At 46.7% G+C, this 18,585-nt stretch overlaps 1 protein-coding gene across 1 annotated transcript in view; it reads right to left on the bottom strand.

The window, feature by feature from the left end:
* The window catches only part of ncstn (nicastrin), a 93,165-nt gene that overhangs the window by 7,594 nt on the left and 66,986 nt on the right, over positions 1-18,585 (bottom strand). The gene's annotated exons all lie outside the window — the stretch shown is intronic.

Below are 18,585 nucleotides of genomic sequence, written 5' to 3'. Positions count from 1 at the left end.
GGGGGAGGGAGGGGATGGGACGGGAGGGAGGGGAGGGGATGGGACGGGAGAAAGGGATTGGTGGGTGGGAGTGGGTGGGTGAGGGGGAGGTGGGGGAGGGAGGGGATGGGACGGGGGGGAGGGGAGGGGAAAGGGGGAGGGGATGGGACGGGAGGGAGGGGAGGGGACGGGAGAAAGGGGAGAGGAGGGGACAGGAAAGAGGGGAGGGGATGGGACGGGAGAGATGGGAGGAGATGGGACGGGAGAGATGGGATGGAGATGGGACGGGAGAGAGGGGAGGAGATGAGAGAGAGGGGAGGAGATGGGAGAGAGGGGAGGGGACGGGAGAGGGGAGGGGAGGGGACGGGAGAGGGGAGGGAATGGGGCGGGAGAGAGGGGAGGGGACGGGACAGGAGAGAGGGGAGGAGATGGGAGAGAGAGGAGGAGATGGGAGAGACGGGAGGGGATGGGAGAGGGGAGGGTAGGGGACGGGAGAGAGGGGAGGGTAGGGGACGGGAGAGAGGGGAGGAGGGGATGGGAGAGAGGGGAGGGGATGGGACGGGAGAGAGGGGAGGAGATGGGACGGGAGAGAGGGGAGGAGATGGGACGGGAGAGATGGGATGGAGATGGGACGGGAGAGAGGGGAGGAGATGAGAGAGAGGGGAGGAGATGGGAGAGAGGGGAGGGGACGGGAGAGGGGAGGGGAGGGGACGGGAGAGGGGAGGGAATGGGGCGGGAGAGAGGGGAGGGGACGGGACAGGAGAGAGGGGAGGAGATGGGAGAGAGAGGAGGAGATGGGAGAGACGGGAGGGGATGGGAGAGGGGAGGGTAGGGGACGGGAGAGAGGGGAGGGTAGGGGACGGGAGAGAGGGGAGGGTAGGGGACGGGAGAGAGGGGAGGAGGGGATGGGAGAGAGGGGAGGGGATGGGACGGGAGAGAGGGGAGGAGATGGGACGGGAGAGAGGGGAGGAGATGGGACGGGAGAGATGGGATGGAGATGGGATGGGAGAGAGGGGAGGAGACGGGAGAGAGGGGAGGAGATGGGAGAGAGGGGAGGGGACGGGAGAGAGGGGAGGGGTTGGGACAGGAGAGATGAGATGGGAGAGAGGGGAGGGGACGGAAGAGAGGGAAGGAGATGGGACGGGAGAGTGGGGAGGGGACGGGAGAGGGGAGGGGTTGGGACAGGAGAGATGGGATGGGAGAGAGGGGAGGGGACGGAAGAGAGGAGAGGAGATGGGACGGGAGAGAGGGGAGGAGATGGGATGGGAGAGAGGCGAGGAGATGGGACGGGAGAGATGGGATGGAGATGGAATGGGAGAGAGGGGAGGAGATGGGAGAGAAGGGAGGGGACGGGAGAGGGGAGGGAATGGGACGGGAGAGAGGGGAGGGGACGGGACGGGAGAGAGGGGAGGGGACGGGACGGGAGAGAGGGGAGGGGACGGGACAGGAGAGAGGGGAGGGGACGGGAGAGAGGGGAGGAGACGGGATGGACAGGAGGGGAGGAGATGGGATGGGAGAGAGGGGAGGGGACGGGACAGAGGAGAGGACGGGAGAGGGGAGGGGACGGGAGAGGGGAGGTGGGATGGAGATGGGATGGGAGAGAGGGGAGGGGAGAGGGGAGGGGACGGGGGAGAGAGGGGAGGGGACGGGAGAGAGGGGAGGGGACGAGAGAAAGGGTAGTGGAGGGGACGGGAGAGAAGGGAGGGGATGGGGCGGGAGAGAGGGGAGGAGATGGGACGGGAGAGACGGGATAGAGATGGGATGGGAGAGAGGGGAGGGGATGGGACGGGAGAGAGGGGAGGGGATGGGACGGGAGAGAGGGGAGGGGATGGGACGGGAGAGAGGGGAGGGGATGGGACGGGAGAGAGGGGAGGGGACGTGAGAGGGGGTAGGGGATGGGACGGGGCGGGAGAGAGGGGAGGGGACGGGGCGGGAGAGAGGGGATGGAGATGGGACAGGAGAGATGAAGCAAAGAGGTTGGAATGGGAGAGGAGGGTGAAATGGGAGAGGAGTAGGTGGGAAAGTGGGTAGAGGAAAGGTGTGGGGGTTGAAGGGATGACGAGGAGTCAATGGGGAGGACATATTTGTGCGTGGGGATTAGGAAGAGCACGAGGGGTTGTGGTTGTAGTGGGTGAGGGTAGGAGGAGGAAGAATGGGCAGAGGGAGGGGCAGAGAGGATTAATTTGGAGGTACAATGTTTTGGGTAGAGATGAGAGCTGTAGGGTGAGGGGGTTACAGCGAGTCTTGGTGTTACTGTGGACAGGCAGAGCCCAGTCTCTGAAGGTGGCTGCTGCTGAGTGCAGACACAGATTTCACTGACACACACACACACACATGCACACAACCCACACGAACACACAACTGACAATGAACACACAGATACACAGACACATAACTCATACTGAACACCTACACAGACATACAACTCACACTGAACACACACACACACACAACTCACACTAGGCAGAAAGATGGCAGATGCAGTTTAATGCTGAAAAATGTGAGGTGCTACATTTTGGTAGAACTAATCAAAATAGGACATACATGGTAAATGGTTGGGCATTGAAGAATGCTGTAGAACAGAGAGATCTAGGAATACTGGTGCATAGTTCCCTGAAGGTGGAATCTCATGTGGATAGGGTGGTGAAGAAAGCTTTTGGTATGCTGGCCTTTATTAATCAGAGCATTGAGTATAGGAGTTGGGATGTAATGTTGAATTTGTATAAGGCATTGGTGAGGCCGAATTTGGAGTATTGTGTACAGTTCTGGTCACCGAATTATAGGAAAGATGTCAATAAAATTGAGAAAGTACAGAGGAGGTTTACTAAAATGTTGCCTGGGTTTCACCTCCTAAGTCACAGAGAAAGGTTGAACAAGTTAGGTCTTCATTCTTTGGAGCGTATAAGGTTGAGGGGAGACCTGATAGAGGTGTTTAAAATTATGAGGGGATTGATAGAGTTGACGTGGTTAGACATTTTCCACTGAGAGTGGGGAAGATTCAAACAAGAGGGCATGGGTTGAGAATTAGAGGACAAAAGTTTAGGGGTAACATGAGGGGGAACTTCTTTACTCAGAGAGTGGTAGCTGTGTGGAACGAGCTTCCAGCAGAAGTAGTTGAGGCAGGTTCTATGTTGTCGTTTAAAGTTAAATAGGATAGATATATGGACAGGAAAGGAATCGAGGGTTATGGGCTGAGTGCAGGTCGGTGGAAATAGGAAAGGGTAAGAGTTCGGCACGGACTAGAAGGGCCAAGATGGCCTGTTTCCGTGCTGTAATTGTTATATGGTTATATTAAAGAATAAGAACACCTACACAGACACACAACTGACACTGAACACACACACAGACAACTGACACTGAACACACACAGACACAAAACTGACAATGAACACACAGATACACAACTGACACTGAACACACACACAACTGACACTGAACACATACAGACACACAACTCACACTGAACACACAGACACACAACTCACACTGAACACACAGATACACAAATCACACTGAACACACAGACACACAACTCACACTGAACACACAGACACACAACTGACACTGAACACACAGATACACAACTGACACTGAACAGACAGACACACAACTGACACTGAACACACAGACACACAACTGACACTGAACACACAGATACACAACTCACACTGAACACACACAGACACACAACTCACACTGAACACACAGATACACAACTCACACTGAACACAGACACACAACTCACACTGAACACACAGACACACAACTCACACTGAACAGACACACAACTCACACTGAACAGACACACAACTCACACTGAACACACAGATACACAACTGACACTGAACACACAGACACACAACTCACACTGAACACACAGACACACAACTGACACTGAACACACAGACACACAACTGACACTGAACACACAGACACACAACTCACACTGAACACAGACAGACACAAAACTGACACTAAACACACAGACACACAACTGACACTGAACACAGACAGACACACAACTGACACTGAACACACAGATATACAACTGACAATGAACACACAGACACAACTGACACTGAAGACACACAGATACACAACTCACACTGAACATACAGACAGACACATAACTCACACTGAACACCTACACACACAACTGACACTGAACACACAGACACACAACTGACACTGAACACACAGATACACAACTCACACTGAACACACACAGACACACAACTCACACTGAACACACACAGATACACAACTCACACTGAACACAGACACACAACTCACACTGAACACACACAGATACACAACTCACACTGAACACAGACACACAACTCACACTGAACACACACAGATACACAACTCACACTGAACACAGACACACAACTCACACTGAACACAGATACACAACTCACACTGAACATACACAGACACTGAACTGACACTGAACACAGATTCACAACTCACACTGAACACAGACAGACACAATTCACACTGAACACAGACACACAACTGACACTGAACACACACACAACTGACACTGAACACAGACACACAACTGACACTGAACACACAGATACACAACTCACACTGAACACACAGATACACAACTGACACTGAACAGACAGACACACAACTGACACTGAACACACAGACACACAACTCACACTGAACACACACAGACACACAACTGACACTGAACACACACAGACACACAACTGACACTGAACACACACAGACACACAACTGACACTGAACACACAGATACACAACTGACACTGAACACAGATACACAACTAACACTGAACACACACAGACACACAATTGACACTGAACACATACGGACACACAACTGACAATGAACACACAGACACACAACTGACACTGAACACACACACAACTCACACTGAACACAGACAGACACAAAACTGACACTAAACACAGACACACAACTGACACTGAAAACAGACAGACACACAACTGACACTGAACACACAGATACACAACTGACAATGAACACACACAGACACAACTGACACTGAAGACACACAGATACACAACTCACACTGAACATACAGACACATAACTCACACTGAACACCTACACACACAACTGACACTGAACACACAGACACACAACTGACACTGAACACACAGATACACAACTCACACTGAACACACACAGACACACAACTCACACTGAACACACAGATACACAACTCACACTGATACACAACTCACACTGAACACAGACACACAACTCACACTGAACACACACAGATACACAACTCACACTGAACACAGACACACAACTCACACTGAACATACAGATACACAACTCACACTGAACATACACAGACACAGAACTGACACTGAACACAGATTCACAACTCACACTGAACACAGACAGACACAATTCACACTGAACACAGACACACAACTGACACTGAACACACACAACTGACACTGAACACACAGATACACAACTGACACTGAACACACAGACACACAACTGACACTGAACAGACAGACACACAACTGACACTGAACACACAGACACACAACTCACACTGAACACACACAGACACACAACTGACACTGAACACACACAGACACACAACTGACACTGAACACAGATACACAACTGACACTGAACACACACAGACACACAACTGACACTGAACACATACGGACACACAACTGACAATGAACACACAGACACACAACTGACACTGAACACACACACAACTCACACTGAACACAGACAGACACAAAACTGACACTAAACACACAGACACACAACTGACACTGAACACAGACAGACACACAACTCACACTGAACACACAGATACACAACTCACACTGAACATACACAGACACAGAACTGACACTGAACACAGATTCACAACTCACACTGAACACAGACAGACACAATTCACACTGAACACAGACACACAACTGACACTGAACACACACACACAACTGACACTGAACAGACACACAACTCACACCGAACATACAGACAGACACATAACTCACACTGAACACCTACACACACAACTAACACTGAACACACAGATGCACAACTGACACTGAACACAGACACACAACTCACACAGAACACACACAGATCACAACTCACACTGAACATACACAGACACAGAACTGACACTGAACACAGATTCACAACTCACACTGAACACAGACAGACACAATTCACACTGAACACAGACACACAACTGACACTGAACACACACAGATACACAACTCACACTGAACACAGACACACAACTGACACTGAACACACACACACAACTGACACTGAACACAGATACACAACTCACACTGAACATATACAGACACACAACTGACACTGAACACACAGACACACAACTGACACTGAACACACACACAGATACACAACTGACACTGAACACATACGGACACACAACTGACAATGAACACACAGACACACAACTGACACTGAACACACACACAACTCACACTGAACACAGACAGACACAAAACTGACACTAAACACACAGACACACAACTGACACTGAACACAGACAGACACACAACTCACACTGAACACACAGATACACAACTCACACTGAACATACACAGACACAGAACTGACACTGAACACAGATTCACAACTCACACTGAACACAGACAGACACAATTCACACTGAACACAGACACACAACTGACACTGAACACACACACACAACTGACACTGAACACAGACACACAACTCACACCGAACATACAGACAGACACATAACTCACACTGAACACCTACACACACAACTAACACTGAACACACAGATGCACAACTGACACTGAACACAGACACACAACTCACACAGAACACACACAGATACACAACTCACACTGAACATACACAGACACAGAACTGACACTGAACACAGATTCACAACTCACACTGAACACAGACAGACACAATTCACACTGAACACAGACACACAACTGACACTGAACACACACAGATACACAACTCACACTGAACACAGACACACAACTGACACTGAACACACACACAGATACACAACTGACACTGAACACACAGACAGACAGACAACTGACACTGAACACACAGACACACAACTCACACTGAACACAGACACACAACTCACACTGAACACACAGACACACACACAACTGACACTGAACACACACAGATACACAGCTCACACTGAACATACAGACACACAACTGACACTGAACACAGACACATAACTGAGACTGAACACACAGATACACAACTGACACTGAACACAGACAGACACACAGCTGACACTGGACACACACAGATACACAACTCACACTGAACACACAGATGCACAACTCACACTGAACACACAAAGACACACAACTCACACTGAACATACACAGACACACATCTGACACTGAACACACAGACACACAACTCACACTGAACACAGATACACAACTGACACTGAACACACACAGATACACAACTGACACTGAACATACACAGATACACAGCTCACACTGAACACAGACAGACACAAAACTGACACTGAACATACACACAACTCACACTAAACACACACACACACAACTGACACTGAACACACAGACACACAACTGACACTGAACACACACACAACTCACACTGAACACACAAAGACAGACATACAACTCACACTGAACATACACAGACACACAACTGACACTGAACACAGACAGACACACAACTGACACTGAACACACACAGACACACAACTCACACTGAACATACACAGACACACAACTCACACTGAACACAGATACACAACTGACACTGAACACACACAGATACACAACTCGCACTGAACACAGATACACAACTGACACTGAACACACACAGATACACAACTCGCACTGAACACAGATACACAACTGACACTGAACACACACAGATACAGAACTCGCACTGAACACAGACACAAAACTGACACTGAACAGACACACAACTCACACTAAACACACACACACAACTGACACTGAACACACAGACACACAACTGACACTGAACACACACAACTCACACAGAACACATACAGACACACAACTGACAATGAACACACACACAACTCACACTAAAGACACACACACAACTGACACTGAACACACAGACACACAACTGACACTGAACACACAGACACACAACTGACACTGAACACAGACACACAACTGACACTGAAGACACACAGATACACAACTCACACTGAACATACAGACAGACACATAACTCACACTGAACACCTACACACACAACCGACACTGAACACACAGACACACAACTGACACTGAACACACAGATACACAACTCACACTGAACACACACAGATACACAACTCACACTGAACACAGACACACAACTCACACTGAACACAGACACACAACTCACACTGAACACACAGATACACAACTCACACTGAACACACAGACTCACAACTCACACTGAACATACACAGACACACAACTCACACAGAACACAGATTCACAACTCACACTGAACACAGACAGACACAACTCACACTGAACACACACACATCTGACACTGAACACAAACAGATACACAACTCACACTGAACACAGACACACAACTCACACTGAACACAGATACACAACTCACACTGAACACAGACACACAACTCACACTGAACACACAGATACACAACTCACACTGAACCCACAGACTCACAACTCACACTGAACATACACAGACACACAACTCACACAGAACACAGAATCACAACTCACACTGAACACAGACAGACACAACTCACACTGAACACAGACACACATCTGACACTGAACACACACAGACACACAACTGACACTGAACACAGACACACATCTGACACTGAACACACACAGACACACAACTGACACTGAACACAGACACACATCTGACACTGAACACACACAGACACACAACTGACACTAAACACACACAAATACACAACTCACACTGAACACAGACACACAACTGACACTGAACACACACAGACACACAACTGACACTAAACACACACAAATACACAACTCACACTGAACACAGACACACAACTGACACTGAACACAGACACACAACTCACACTGAACACACAGACAGACACACAACTGACACTGAACACAGACACACAACTGACACTGAACACAGACACACAACTCACACTGAACACACAGACAGACACACAACTCACACTGAACACAGACACACAACTGACACTGAACACAGACACACAACTGACAGTGAACACACAAACACACAACTCACACTGAACAGACACACAACTCACACTAAACACACACACACAACTGACACTGAACACACAGACACACAACTGACACTGAACACACACACAACTCACACTGAACACACAAAGACAGACACACAACTCACACTGAACATACACAGACACACAACTGACACTGAACACAGAGACACACAACTGACACTGAACACACACAGACACACAACTGACACTGAACATACACAGACACACAACTGACACTGAACACACAGACACACAACTGACACTGAACACACAGACACACAACTGACACTGAACACAGACACACAACTCACACTGAACACATACACAGACACACAACTGACACTGAACACAGACACACAACTCACACTGAAAACAGACAGACACACAACTGACACTGAACACACACAGACACACAACTGACACTGAACACACAGACACACAACTGACACTGAACACACAGACACACAACTGACACTGAACACACACAGACACACAACTCACACTGAACACAGATACACAACTGACACTGAACACACACAGATACACAACTCACACTGAACACAGACACACAACTCACACTGAACATACACAGACACACAACTGACACTGAACACACAGACACACAACTGACACTGAACACACACAGACACACAACTCACACTGAACACAGATACACAACTGACACTGTACACACACAGATACACAGCTCACACTGAACACAGACAGACACAAAACTGACACTGAACAGACACACAACTCACACTAAACACACACAGACACACAACTGACACTGAACACACACAGACACACAACTGACACTGAAGACACACAGATACACAACTCACACTGAACATACAGACAGACACATAACTCACACTGAACACCTACACACACAACTGACACTGAACACACAGATACACAACTCACACTAAACACACAGACTCACAACTCACACTGAACATACACAGACACACAACTCACACAGAACACAGATTCACAACTCACACTGAACACAGACAGACACAACTCACACTGAACACAGACACACAACTGACACTGAACACACAGACACACAACTCACACTGAACACACAGATAGACACACAACTCACACTGAACACAGACACACAACTGACAGTGAACACACAACTCACACTGAACACACACAGACACACAACTCACACTGAACACACAGACACACAACTGACACTGAACACAGATTCACAACTCACACTGAACACAGACACATCTGACACTGAACACACACAGACACACAACTGACAATGAACACACACAGACACACAACTCACACTGAACACAGATACACAACTGACACTGAACACACACAGATACACAACTCACACTGAACACAGTCACACAACTCACACTGAACATACACAGACACACAACTGACACTGGACACACAGACACACAACTCACACTGAACACAGATACACAACTGACACTGAACACACACAGATACACAACTCACACTGAACACAGATACACAACTGACACTGAACACACACACATCTGACACTGAACACACACAGATACACAACTCACACTGAACACAGACACACAACTCACACTGAACACAGATACACAACTCACACTGAACACAGACACACAACTCACACTGAACACACAGATACACAACTCACATTGAACCCACAGACTCACAACTCACACTGAACATACACAGACACACAACTCACACAGAACACAGAATCACAACTCACACTGAACACAGACAGACACAACTCACACTGAACACAGACACACATCTGACACTGAACACACACAGACACACAACTGACACTGAACACAGACACACATCTGACACTGAACACACACAGACACACAACTGACACTGAACACAGACACACATCTGACACTGAACACACACAGACACACAACTGACACTAAACACACACAAATACACAACTCACACTGAACACAGACACACAACTGACACTGAACACACACAGACACACAACTGACACTAAACACACACAAATACACAACTCACACTGAACACAGACACACAACTGACACTGAACACAGACACACAACTCACACTGAACACACAGACAGACACACAACTCACACTGAACACACACAGATACACAACTCACACTGAACACAGACACACAACTCACACTGAACACACACAGATTCACAACTCACACTGAACACAGACAGACACAACTCACACTGAACACACACACATCTGACACTGAACACACACAGATACACAACTCACACTGAACACAGACACACAACTCACACTGAACACAGATACACAACTCACACTGAACACAGACACACAACTCACACTGAACACACAGATACACAACTCACACTGAACCCACAGACTCACAACTCACACTGAACATACACAGACACACAACTCACACAGAACACAGAATCACAACTCACACTGAACACAGACAGACACAACTCACACTGAACACAGACACACATCTGACACTGAACACACACAGACACACAACTGACACTGAACACAGACACACATCTGACACTGAACACACACAGACACACAACTGACACTGAACACAGACACACATCTGACACTGAACACACACAGACACACAACTGACACTAAACACACACAAATACACAACTCACACTGAACACAGACACACAACTGACACTGAACACACACAGACACACAACTGATACTAAACACACACAAATACACAACTCACACTGAACACAGACACACAACTGACACTGAACACAGACACACAATTCACACTGAACACACAGACACACAACTCACACTGAGCACAGACACACAACTCACACTGAACACAGACACACAACTGACAGTGAACACACAAACACACAACTCACACTGAACAGACACACAACTCACACTAAACACACACACACAACTGACACTGAACACACAGACACACAACTGACACTGAACACACACACAACTCACACTGAACACACAAAGACAGACACACAACTCACACTGAACATACACAGACACACAACTGACACTGAACACAGAGACACACAACTGACACTGAACACACACAGACACACAACTCACACTGAACATACACAGACACACAACTGACACTGAACACACAGACACACAACTGACACTGAACACAGACACACAACTCACACTGAACACATACACAGACACACAACTGACACTGAACACAGACACACAACTCACACTGAAAACAGACAGACACAACTGACACTGAACACACACAGACACACAACTGACACTGAACACACAGACACTCAACTGACACTGAACACACAGACACACAACTGACACTGAACACACACAGACACACAACTCACACTGAACACAGATACACAACTGACACTGAACACACACAGATACACAACTCACACTGAACACAGACACACAACTCACACTGAACATACACAGACACACAACTGACACTGAACACACAGACACACAACTGACACTGAACACACACAGACACACAACTCACACTGAACACAGATACACAACTGACACTGTACACACACAGATACACAGCTCACACTGAACACAGACAGACACAAAACTGACACTGAACAGACACACAACTCACACTAAACACACACAGACACACAACTGACACTGAACACACAGATACACAACTGACAATGAACACACACACAACTCACACTAAAGACACACACACAACTGACACTGAACACACAGACACACAACTGACACTGAACACAGACAGACACACAACTGACACTGAACACACACAGACACACAACTGACACTGAAGACACACAGATACACAACTCACACTGAACATACAGACAGACACATAACTCACACTGAACACCTACACACACAACTGACACTGAACACACAGATACACAACTCACACTAAACACACAGACTCACAATTCACACTGAACATACACAGACACACAACTCACACAGAACACAGATTCACAACTCACACTGAACACAGACAGACACAACTCACACTGAACACAGACACACATCTGACACTGAACACACACAAATACACAACTCACACTGAACACAGACACACAACTGACACTGAACACACAGACACACAACTCACACTGAACACACAGATAGACACACAACTGACAGTGAACACACAAACACACAACTCACACTGAACACACACAGACACACAACTCACACTGAACACACAGACACACAACTGACACTGAACACAGATTCACAACTCACACTGAACACAGACACATCTGACACTGAACACACACAGACACACAACTGACAATGAACACACACAGACACACAACTCACACTGAACACAGATACACAACTGACACTGAACACACACAGATACACAACTCACACTGAACACAGACACACAACTCACACTGAACATACACAGACACACAACTGACACTGGACACACAGACACACAACTCACACTGAACACAGATACACAACTGACACTGAACACACACAGATACACAACTCACACTGAACACACAGACACAAAACTCACACTGAACACACACAGATACACAACTCACACTGAACACAGACACACAACTCACACTGAACACACAGATACACAACTCACACTGAACACACAGACTCACAACTCACACTGAACATACACAGACACACAACTCACACAGAACACAGATTCACAACTCACACTGAACACAGACAGACACAACTCACACTGAACACACACAAATACACAACTCACACTGAACACAGACACACAACTGATACTGAACACACAGACACACAACTCACACTGAACACACAGACAGACACACAACTCACACTGAACACAGACACACAACTGACAGTGAACACACAAACACACAACTCACACTGAACACACACAGACACACAACTCACACTGAACATACACAGACACACAACTCACACTGAACACACAGACACACAACTGACACTGAACACAGATTCACAACTCACACTGAACACAGACACATCTGACACTGAACACACACAGACACACAACTGACAATGAACACACACAGACACACAACTCACACTGAACACACAGATACACAACTCACACTGAACACACACAGATACACAACTGACACTGAACACAGACAGACACACAACTGACACTGAACGCACACACAATTCACACTGAACACACAAATACACAACTGACACTGAACACAGACAGACACACAACTGACACTGAACACACACAGACACACAACTGACACTGAACACACACAGACACACAACTCAATCTGAACACACACAGACACACAACTCACACTGAACACAGATACACAACTCACACTGAACACACACAGACACACAACTGACACTGAACACACAGATACACAACTGACACTGAACACACAGACACACAACTCACACTGAACACACAGATACACAACTGACACTGAACACACACAGATACACAACTGACACTGAACACAGACAGACACACAACTGACACTGAACGCACACACAATTCACACTGAACACACAAATACACAACTGACACTGAACACAGACACACAACTGACACTGAACACACACAGACACACAACTGACACTGAACACACACAGACACACAACTCAATCTGAACACACACAGACACACAACTCACACTGAACACACACAGACACACAACTGACACTGAACACACAGATACACAACTGACACTGAACACACAGACACACAACTCACACTGAACACACAGATACACAACTGACACTGAACACACACAGATACACAACTGACACTGAACACACACACACAACTGACACTGAACACAGATACACAACTGACACTGAACACACAGACACACAACTCACACTGAACACACAGATACACAACTGACACTGAACACACAGACACACAACTCACACTGAACACCTACACACACAATTGTCAGTGAACACACACACAAATGACACTGAACACACAGATACACAACTGACACTGAATACAGACAGACACACAACTCACACTGAACACACAGACACAAAACTCACACTGAACACACACAGATACACAACTCACACTGAACACAGACAACTCACACTGAACACATACACAGACACACAACTGACACTGAACACACAGACACACAACTGACACTGAACACAGATTCAAAACTCACACTGAACACAGACACACATCTGACACTGAACACACACAGACACACAACTGACATTGAACACACACAGACACACAACTGACACTGAACACACACAACTCACACTGAACACACAGACACACAACTGACACTGAACACACACAGATACACAACTCACACTGAACACAGACAGACACACAACTCATACTGAACACACAGAGACACAACTGACACTGAACACACAGATACACAACTGACACTGAACACACAGACACACATCTGACACTGAACACACACAGACACAACTGACACTGAACACATACACAAACACACAACTGACACTGAACACACACAGACACACAACTGACACTGAACACACAGATACACAACTCACACTGAACACACACAGACACACAACTCACACTGAACACACACAGATACACAACTGACACTGAACACACACAGACACACAACTCACACTGAACACACAGACTCACAACTCACACTGAACATACACAGACACACAACTCACACAGAACACAGATTCACAATTCACACTGAACACAGACACAACTCACACTGAACACACACAGACACACAACTCACACTGAACACAGACACACATCTGACACTGAACACACACAGATACACAACTCACACTGAACACAGACAGACACAACTCACACTGAACACACACAAATACACAACTCACACTGAACACAGACACACAACTGATACTAAACACACAGACACACAACTCACACTGAACACACAGAGACACACAACTCAACCTGAACACACACAGACACACAACTGACACTGAACACACAGACACACAACTAACACTGAATACACATACACAACTGACACTGAACATATAAACAGACACACAACTGACACTGAACACAGACAGACACATAACTGACACTGAACACACAGACACACAACTGACACTGAACACACAGACACAGAACTCACACTGAGCATACAGACACACAACTCACACTGAACACACAGATACACAACTCACACTGAACACACACAGACACACAACTGACACTGAACACACACAGACACACAACTCACACTGAACACACAGATACACAACTGACACTGAACACACAGACACACATCTGACACTGAACACACAGACACACATCTGACACTGAACACACACAGACACAACTGACACTGAACACATACACAAACACACAACTGACACTGAACACACACAGACACACAACTGACACTGAACACACAGATACACAACTCACACTGAACACACAGATACACAACTCACACTGAACACACAGATACACAACTCACACTGAACACACACAGATACACAACTGACACTGAACACACACAGACACACAACTCACACTGAACACACAGATACACAACTCACACTGAACACACAGACACACAACTGACACTGAACACACAGACACACAACTCACACTGAACACACAGATACACAACTCACACTGAACACACACAGATACACAACTCACACTGAACACACAGACAGACACACAACTGACACTGAACGCACACACAATTCACACTGAACACACAAATACACAACTGACACTGAACACACAAATACACAACTGACACTGAACACAGACAGACACACAACTGACACTGAACACACACAGACACACAACTGACACTGAACACACACAGACACACAACTGACACTGAACACACACAGACACACAACTGACACTGAACACACAGACACACAACTGACACTGAACACACACAGATACACAACTCACACTGAACACACAGACAGACACACAACTGACACTGAACACACAGACACACAACTCCCACTGAACACACAGATACACAACTCACACTGAACACACACAGATACACAACTCACACTGAACACACAGACAGACACACAACTGACACTGAACGCACACACAATTCACACTGAACACACAAATACACAACTGACACTGAACACAGACAGACACACAACTGACACTGAACACACACACACAACTGACACTGAACACATACAGACACACAACTCACACTGAACACACAGATAGACACACAACTCACACAACACAGATACACAACTCACACTGAACACACAGATAGACACACAACTCACACAACACAGACACACAACTCACACTGAACAGAGACAGACACACAACTGACACTGAACACAGACACACAACCCACACTGAACACACAGATACACAACTGACACTGAACACACAGACACACAACTCACACTGAACACACAGACACACAACTGACACTGAACACACAGACACACAACTGACACTGAACACAGACAGACACACAACTGACACTGAACACACAGATACACAACTGACAATGAACACATACACAGACACACAACTGACACTGAACACACACAGACACACAACTGACACTGAACACACACAGACACACAACTCACACTGAACACACAGACACAAAACTCACACTGAACACACACAGATACACAACTCACACTGAACACACAGATACACAACTGACAGTGAACACACAGACACACAACTCACACTGAACACATACACAGACACACAACTCACACTGAACACAGACACACATCTGACACTGAACACACACAGACACACAACTGACACTGAACACACACAGACACACAACTGACACTGAACACACACAACTCACACTGAACACACAGACACACAACTGACACTGAACACACACAGATACACAACTCACACTGAACACAGACAGACACACAACTCATACTGAACACACAGAGACACAACTGACACTGAACACACAGATACACAACTGACACTGAACACACAGACACACATCTGACACTGAACACACACAGACACTTAACACATACACAAACACACAACTGACACTGAACACACACAGACACACAACTGACACTGAACACACACAGACACACAACTGACACTGAACACATACACAAACACACAACTGACACTGAACACAGACAGACACACAACTGACACTGAGCACACACAACTCACACTGAACACACACAGATACACAACTCACACTGAACACACACACAAATGACACTGAACACACAGATACACAACTGACACTGAACACAGACAGACACACAACTGACACTGAACACACACAGACACA

The sequence above is a fragment of the Mobula birostris genome, chromosome 3 (genome assembly GCF_030028105.1).
Source record: "Mobula birostris isolate sMobBir1 chromosome 3, sMobBir1.hap1, whole genome shotgun sequence".
NCBI classification, from domain to species: Eukaryota; Metazoa; Chordata; class Chondrichthyes; order Myliobatiformes; family Myliobatidae; genus Mobula; species Mobula birostris.
This window is presented reverse-complemented; position numbering and strand designations above follow the sequence as displayed.